Below are 8,612 nucleotides of genomic sequence, written 5' to 3' on the forward strand. Positions count from 1 at the left end.
TTCACTGAAATGGTTGTAGACTTTCATGAGTTTCTTCAGTTGGACAAAACTAGATATTCCTGAGAATGTAGAAAAAAAGCTGAAATTGACCCATTTAACAGCTGTTTTCCAACATTATTTTGCTTGTGTTTGCATAAAACAGGCTGATTACGGACAATGCCTTAAACATTGACAAAAACTGAGCTTATCACGTTTTTTTTTTTTTTTTGAGTACAGTTAGTGCTATAGCCAGAGAGGCAATTGCAGATTAGGAAGGAAAGTGGAGACTAAATAGTTGAGTTTTTAGTCGTTTCTTGAAGACAGCAAGTGACTCTGCCTTTCTGATGCAGTTAGGGAGTTCATTCCACCAACTGTGCAGATTGTATGCGAGACTTTGGGAAAGTGATTTCTTCCCTCTTAGGGATGGAACCACGAGGTGACGTTCATTCACAGAAAGCAAGTTTCTGGAGGGCACATAGATCTGCAGAGGTGAGAGCAGATAAGAAGGAGCAAAGCCAGAGGTCGCTTTGTAGGCAAACATCAGAGCTTTGAATTTGATGCGAGCAGCAACTGGCAGCCAGTGCAAACGGATGAGAGTGACATGACTCTTTTATGTTCATTAAAGACCACTCGTGCTGCGGCGTTCTGGAGCAGCTGAAGAGGTTTGATAGAGTTATTATTTCAGAACCCTGATGTCAATATTCAAAACTGTTGACAAAATTGCACGTTTTTACAAAAAAATCTTTTTTTTTTAATGCTTGAATACAAAGCACACAAGTCAAAGATACTTTGTTTATTGGACTAAAACCCCATTTTCAATATAACATAATTGAACATCAAATTCATCTCATTAAAAAAGTGCAACTCACACATCACATTTTAAATAATTTTGTATTTATTTAATCAACACGATGTACAGCGTTCAGTATAATTAAGTACTAGTAACATGGGTCATAAATATTGAAGCATTTGAACAGAACAATACCTAAACAGATATATTTAACAGAAATAATATTTAGGCTCCCGAACATCTTTAAAAATATAAGTACAAAACATTTAAATACATGTAAATATTGGGAAAATTACAAACTACAAAATTTCAACTATATTTGATACATTTGTTTCACCTGAATTTTGCTCTTTTTAAATTTTGTATTGTTATTGTAAGTTAATTTTTTCAGCACATTTCTAAACAATAGTTTAATAACTCCTTTCTAATAACTGATTTATTTTTATCTTTGCCATGATGACAGTAAATAATATTTACTAGATATTTATTAAGACACTCCTATACAGCTTAAAGTGCATTTTAAAGGCTTCACTATGTTAATTAGGTTAACTAGGCAGGTTACGGTGATTAGGAATAGGCAAGTTATTGCATACAGATGGCTTGCTCTGTAGACTATTGAAAAATATATCTTAAAAGGCTCCAAAGTTTGTCCTTAAAACAATGTTTAAAAAATTAAAAACTGCCTTTTTTCTAGCTGAAATAAAACAAATAAGACTTTCTCCAGAAGAAAAAAATATTATCAGACATACTGTGAAAATGTTCTTGCTCAGTTAAACATCATTTGGGAAATATTTAAAAAAGAGAAAAAATTCAAACGGGAGCTAATAATTCTGACTTCAACTGTATATGTATGAATATAATATTGTAAAGCTTCCTATAGAAAATATTAATCTACATGAGAGATTTATAAAGGGTGTACACATATGCTGAGCACTATAACTCTCGACTGATGCAAGCACTCAAAATAATTACTGTTACATTACTCTTGATGCTTAAAAACTGATGTACAGTTTTACCTGTTTAGATGATGAAAAGTTCAGGATAAATCAAATGACATCAGTTACTACAGAAGATGACCCAACTGGACTATATTGTAGATGTATAGATTTCATCCTCAATTTTTAGCAGACGTGGTTGCTATGTTCCTTTTGCCACTTTTAAGTGAAGTTTATTCATAAACTAATTTCGAGAGGATCACGTGCTTATGATTTATCACGTCCAGTCTCGCATTTGCTAATCACTAATCTTCCAATCATATGAGCCCTAAGGCACCATAAATAGTCTAAGTTTTCAGTTCACTTTATCTTCGTTTGGAAGAAGCAGCTTCACCGTAGCTAGCTCCGTTGAAGAACCAACTCTAAACCAGCATGGACAACTAAAGCAGCAACAAGCTACAATCTTCAGGATCTTCATTTGGAAGAACGCTCTGCTCTGCTCATCAACTACAAAAGCTACAAGTGCTACAAGCTACAAAAGCTTCAAGCTACAATCTACAATATACAATCTAAAAGCTTCAATCTACAAGCTACAATATACAAGCTACAGCAACAACAACAACAACTACTATTGCTACCATTTCAAACAACTACAACTCCAACAATTTCATCAACAGCTTAAACAACAACACCAAAACCTTCCACTTCAAAGAGCCTCCACAACGCATCTGCTGTGTCTTCAACCTTATTTCCCAGCAAGATATAAGCCAAACTCCAAAGCTATTGCAATAAAACGGAACCCTCACCTTCTCCTAGCAGTACACATGCTATCCATCGTTTAACAGATTGTTTGCTGGAATGTGTTCAGCAGAGCAGCAGCTCCAGCCACAAACAATGTTGAATTTGATCAACAAAATGGCCGCCAGGCTTTTTGCACCTTTTGCATGGCCTGACTGAAACTCCTTAAGCCAATAGCTGTAAAGATAAGCGTCTCCATCCAATGAGCTAAAAGACTGGAGATGGTCCCGCCCTCTCTCTTGACTCTGTTGCAAAGACCTTATGAATGAATAGGCCAGACACGCTTGTAAATTTAGTTAAAAAAAAAAAAAAAAATTCCATTTGACATTTAACTTCTGAAAAGATTATTACCCAACCAGTAAATATTAACAAGCTATTGAAAAACATTATGCCATCAAGCACAGAAGTCCAATTGTAATACGCCAGCGACTCATGTGTTGATTTACAAGCGTCATATAAGATTATATAGCAAGTCAGTCGGATGTGAAAACGGCAAAGAAACAAACTTCCCACTTGACTGTTATAAATACAAATTTAAACTTCACTATCACTTCACATGCTCAGTCTTCAAGGGGTACCAGTTTTCCAGGACCACCAGACTAGCCATATCCCATGTCCTCAGCTCTCCATTCATCTGTCATCCCGTTAGGAGACGAACACCCACCCCTACCATCCTTGCACATCGTATCAATGAAGTCATCGGACCATGCATTATCAAAAGCGCTTCCATTTACAGCCGCCCATGCCCTTATTAAGATACCTCGCATGGATATAAACTAAAACAATTTTCATGTCTGCCATACTTGTATTATTTTACAAAGATTTAATTTCTGATTCTCTTTGTTTTTTCTATTTTAGAGATCATGACTGCTGGCTCCAGAAGCTGACCCTCATCCAACCTATTACACTCCACATCCTCTTCACAAAGGATACAATCCATTTTTCACTTTATCCAATCTGTCCTAACCTGCAGTCTGCAACCTCCGAACCTGAAACCGTCGATTATCTTATTAAAAAGAAATCGACAACAACTTCATGATTGGAACTCCAAGGCTCCTCCTTTTAATATCTCGCGCATTAGCCCTATTGGTGTCGCTACTCAAAAATGTTCTGGCAAAAACGCCTTGTAGTCGACCTTTCGTCCCAACACAATTGCTCCTTTCCTAGCATTAACAGCACTATCCCATTGGACGAATATTTACTTAACTACCACGACATTGATCAAGAGATCTCTCTCATAAAGATAGCCAGTCGTAACACCTGGCTAGCCAAAGAAGACATTTCCCCTACCTTTAAAATCATGCCAATCCACCCAGACTTCTGGCACCTTTTGGCATTTATTGGCGAAATCAATTCTATTTTTCGGATGCAAAAGCAGCCCAAAAAATATTTGACATAATGTCAGAAGCTTTATGCTGGATTCTGTCTAATATTTACGAAATACCATACCTCATTCACCTTCTAGACGATTTTCTTATTTCCCCCCCGTCATCTCCTCCAGCCAAACACCTAGCGATCACCCAGCAGGTTTTCGCTGATCTCGGAAGGACCCAGTACTTCAATCGAATTTCTGGGTATTAATCTAGACTCGCATAAATTCCAAGCATCCCTTCCTAAAGAGAAAATCAATCGAATAATTTCTCTATCCCAAATTTTCCTTGAAAAACAGATGTGCACACAACGAGAACTCCTACCAATTCTCGGCCATCTAAATTTCGCTATGCGCATTATTCCTTTCATTTCCCTCCTCCATCAATTATCCACCAAAGTTCATGGTTTAGAAGAAACAATTTTTCTCTCCAAACCCAGTCGCGATGAACTTTGCTTATGGATCTCTTTCCTTAAGCAATGGAACGGCTGTTCCTTTTTCTACAGCGACTTGATTGCATCCCCTATTGACATCAACACATACACAGACGCTGCCCCTCCAATAGGTTACAGTGGCTAATATAAAGGACACTGGTTTGTCTCAACATGGCCAACCCAATTGTAATTCCATTCCAAAGACCAATGTTTTTCAGCCCTCTTCAAATTCTACCCTATCATCGCAGCAGCCATCCGGTGGGGGGACGAATGGTCTACATCTAGCATTCTCTTTCACTGCGATAACGAAGCTACAGTGCATTGCATTAACAAAGGGCGCTCCCACTCCCAATCGCTTATGCCATTTTTAAGACACCTTTTCTGGATATCTGCTAAAAAACAATTTATCATGATTGCTGAACATGTACCTGGTTGCAAAAACCAAATCGCTGACTCTCTCTCTCTCATTTCTTTTTGCAGATATTCTGGCAACTAGCCCCGGAAGCAGACCCTCACCCAACGCCGGTCCCTCCTTATTCAGTAACGATATTTCCATAAACCACCCACTTCATAATCTTCATCAAACTTCTCTATCTCTTATCCTACAAGCAATAGCTCCCAGAACCCTCAATGCATACCTCACAGCATGGAATTCGTTCAAACAATTCCATACCATGCTAGACAACCCATTACACTCAAAATCCTTACCTCATGCATCTACACCCTCTGTAAAGGTTACATTTCCTCCCATACAGCCCGCACCTTAGATGCTATGTTCAATCTAGCATTTTTTGGGGGGTTTCTTAAATGTTCTGAATTAACAGTTACATCCAAATTTAACCCTCTACTCCACCCCACCATCTCAGATCTAGCTTTGCAAGACAGGGAAACTATCTCTTTCCTTATCAAACAAAGCAAAACAGATTAATTCCAGAGAGGACACTCTATCCTCATTTTCAATATTCCTTCACCTACACGCCCATTCCAAACCCTCTTAGCCTAGAAAATCTCAAGAGGCTAACCCACTGGCCCCGCTTTTTACTGATGACGCTAACCGTCCAGTATCTCGATTCTGGTTTCAAAAACACCTTAAAGAAATCTTTCGCCTATCAGGTTTTTTCCCAGAGCCCTTTTCCAGCCACTCATTCAGGATTGGCGCAGCCACTACAACGGGCTCTCACACCATCAGATCCAGACCCTTGGTCGCTGGTCTTCTGAAGTTTTCAAATCTTATATACGTCTCAGTAAATACCACCTCAAGAAAGCCCAACAGGCTTTAACCAACCCCCAAGCACCTCCTCACACGGCTCCAACTCAAAAAGGTGTCTAACAGAGCCTCGACTCTCGCAAGAGTCATCCAAACCAAACCCCGCAGAAGCCCAATTGTCCACCCATGGCACCCTTACATGTTTGCCAAGGACTCCCTCAAGGGCCATTGCAGTTAGCATCTTCTGCAATCACCAATAGCTATTTACAGATGCAGACGTTTGTATCCACATGTTCTTTGCGCATTTACTGCGTTTGTACATATGTATTATATTTGTGCTTGTTCCCTTCTTCCAACTTTTCCAAATCTTTTATCCTTATAACCCTACTTTTCAGCCTCTCGTTCCTTTCTTCTCTACACTCCACTCCCAACTAATCTATTTTACACTCTACCTCTAATGATCTTGTTTCTCCTGTCTAGACTCTTCAGACACCCGAAGGGGCCCCCTTGAGCTCCAACTCTCGCAGGATTCGGCCATAGCGGCCACAGTCCTTTCTTCTTCACGATGTTACCTATTCTTTTTCCGCCTAGACTCTTTCTCCAAGCTCCAAACCCCGCAGGGGTCCGCTCAAGCTAAAACTTCTTCACTCTACTTCAACTACCTCTCTTCTCCTTATGACTCACCCTCTAGCTCTGACCCCCACAGGGGTCGCTCCGAGCCCCAATCTCTCGCAAGAGTTATCCAAATCCTCTTTCCCACTCACTGATATCTATCTCCTCCTATCCGCAATCTACCCTCAAGCTCTGACCTCCACAAAGGTCGCTCAGAGCTCCAACTCTCACAAGAGTTACTCTCTTCCACTCACTGCTACCTATCTCCCCCTGTCTACACTCTACCCCCAAGCTCTGACCTCCACAGAGGTCGCTTCAAGCTCCAACTCTCGCAAGAGTTACTCTCTTCCACTCTTTGCTCCTCCCAGCTACACTCTACCCTCAAGCTCAAACCTCCGCAGAGGTCACTCCTATCTACACCCTACCCTCAAGCTCAAACCTCCGCAGAGGTCACTCCTATCTACACCCTACCCTCAAGCTCAAACCTCCGCAGAGGTCACTCCTATCTACACCCTACCTTCAAGCTCAAACCTCCGCAGAGGTCGCTCCTAGCTACACTCTACCCTCAAGCTCAAACCTCCGCAGAGGTCACTCCTATCTACACCCTACCCTCAAGCTCAAACCTCCGCAGAGGTCACTCCTATCTACACCCTACCCTCAAGCTCAAACCTCCGCAGAGGTCACTCCTATCTACACCCTACCTTCAAGCTCAAACCTCCGCAGAGGTCGCTCCTATCTACACCCTACCCTCAAGCTCAAACCTCCGCAGAGGTCACTCCTATCTACACCCTACCTTCAAGCTCAAACCTCCGCAGAGGTCGCTCCTATCTACACCCTACCCTCAAGCTCTAACCTCCGCAGAGGTCACTCCTATCTACACCCTACCCTCAAGCTCAAACCTCCGCAGAGGTCACTCCTATATACACCCTACCTTCAAGCTCAAACCTCCGCAGAGGTCGCTCCTATCTACACCCTATCCTCAAGCTCAAACCTCCGCAGAGGTCACTCCTATCTACACCCTACCTTCAAGCTCAAACCTCCGCAGAGGTCGCTCCTAGCTACACCCTACCCTCAAGCTCAAACCTCCGCAGAGGTCACTCCTATCTACACCCTACCCTCAAGCTCTAACCTCCGCAGAGGCCGCTCTAAACTCAAACTCTCACAAAGCTCCATCTTTCGTAAGAGCTACTCTCCTCCACTCTCTGCTCCATACCTTCACTCTACTCTGGCCCCCGCAGGGGTCACTTAGAGCTCCAACTCCCACAAGATTCACTCAAAGTTCTCTTTCCACTGCTTCAAACCACCTATTCTCCCCTTCTTCTTAACCCCGAAAACCATGAACCCCGCAGGGGTTCCTTCAAACTCTAACTCCAGCAAGAGTTATCAGAATCCTCTTTTCACCCTTATTAATCCTATCTAATTAATGCCCATGCATTTAACCTCTTTCCTTCTATTATATCCAGCAGCCGGATATAGCTCTAAATTTCCTGCCTTTTGGGGGGTTTTTTCTTCGAATACGCGGCTGCTGTCCCGAGCGATTAATTTCTGCATTTTGGGGAGTTCTGAGATCCACCGAGCTCAGGCTCCCTTCTTGCTCTGCCAACGGGAGGAAGCCCTGGGCTCGAGGAGCCCTTGAGCTCGGGGCTCTCTCCCGGGACAGCATGCCAAATAAGCTTTGTAAATCATCAGCTAAGTGTGAACTCTTGAAGTGAAGTTTATTCATAAACTAATTTCGAGAGGATCACGTGCTTATGATTTATCACGTCCAGTCTCGCATTTGCTAATCACTAATCTTCCAATCATATGAGCCCTAAGGCACCATAAATAGTCTAAGTTTTCAGTTCACTTTATCTTCGTTTGGAAGAAACCCCCCTCCTCCCCTATTCTCCTCCTTTACCTGTAATTGGGCGGCACGGCGGTCCAGTGGTTAGCACTGTGAACCACACAGCAAGAATACTGCCGGTCCTAGTTCGATAGGACCGGTGAGTGTTTCTGTGGGGAGTTTGTATGTCCTTCCCGTGTCCGCGTGGGTTTTCCCCGGGCTCTCCGGTTTCCTCCCACCATCCAAAGACATTCAACATACTTAACAATCAAGCTGGTCTAATTCCTTACGTTCCCTTAGCTACAGCGGCAGGGGAGTTCTGAGATCCACCGAGCTCAGGCTCCCTTCTTGCTCTGCCAACGGGAGGAAGCCCCGGGCTCGAGGAGCCCTTGAGCTCGGGGCTCTCTCCCGGGACAGCATGCCAAATAAGCTTTGTAAATCATCAGCTAAGTGTGAACTCTTGAAAGACAATGTTTTCATACTTGATACTGTGTGCAAGAGTTTAATCACAGCAGTCAGCAGAACAATGTCAGGCCTGGATTCACACTGACAGAAGGTTCTTTCCAAGATGTCTGGCTAATGAAAACACCACGGTCATGTGGAGGAGAATATGTGGTTAAATCCACAAGACCAAACTGATAAAAACAGATCTCAAAATAGAAATCT

The sequence above is a fragment of the Danio rerio genome, chromosome 12 (assembly GCF_052040795.2).
Source record: "Danio rerio strain M-AB ecotype USA chromosome 12, GRCz13ab, whole genome shotgun sequence".
Taxonomy (NCBI): domain Eukaryota; kingdom Metazoa; phylum Chordata; class Actinopteri; order Cypriniformes; family Danionidae; genus Danio; species Danio rerio.